The sequence below is a fragment of the Egretta garzetta genome, unplaced genomic scaffold, assembly GCF_000687185.1.
Source record: "Egretta garzetta isolate BGI_Z169 unplaced genomic scaffold, ASM68718v1 scaffold11, whole genome shotgun sequence".
Taxonomy (NCBI): Eukaryota; Metazoa; Chordata; class Aves; order Pelecaniformes; family Ardeidae; genus Egretta; species Egretta garzetta.
Window position 1 is genome coordinate 457431 of NW_009258621.1, and position 608 is coordinate 458038.

Genomic DNA, 608 nt, shown 5'->3' on the forward strand with positions numbered 1-608 from the left:
GCAATTCTATTTAATTGTTTTGCATGTACTAAGTCACAGTTAATTGCACAGAAATACACGGAATTTCTGGTACGAGAAAAATCTAATGGGGATCGTGTTTCTGGAAGGCAAAATAAAGGCTTCTGGATTTGGAAGGGGTGCATGGCCTTGGCAACGTTCTGGTCTGCTCTAATAACTCAAGTAAAACTTCCCATATCTATGCTTTGCCAGGGAGACCAGTGAATGGTCCAGATCATGATGTGTAAACACAGTAATGTCATCAAGCCAGACGCTTTCCTCTGTCAACTTAATCACTATTTTCATCCTCAGACAGACTTCTCTGGGGTGGAAACACCAGCTCGCTACTAGATCAAGACACTGGCTTCATTTGCTCAATTGCCATTTATGTCTGGCTCAGCCTGAAGTCTGCGCTTCAAGATACAAGTAACTGCTGAAATGGTACAACAGTGAAAGAGAACTAGCTTAGTTACCTATGGAAGGCACAACCTCTTCTCCAGTGAGAGAGAGCACATATCTATGCACACAGCTCAACATTCGCCCCACTCCGAGCCCAGAACAACTCCTGAATTCCCCTCTTATTCTAACATCTCTTTTCTGTTCACCTGCTG

General features: G+C 43.6%; 1 protein-coding gene across 1 annotated transcript in view; it reads right to left on the minus strand.

Annotated features, from left to right (window-relative positions):
* Positions 1 to 608, minus strand: part of PARP1 (poly(ADP-ribose) polymerase 1) — a 33004-nt gene that overhangs the window by 7461 nt on the left and 24935 nt on the right. The gene's annotated exons all lie outside the window — the stretch shown is intronic.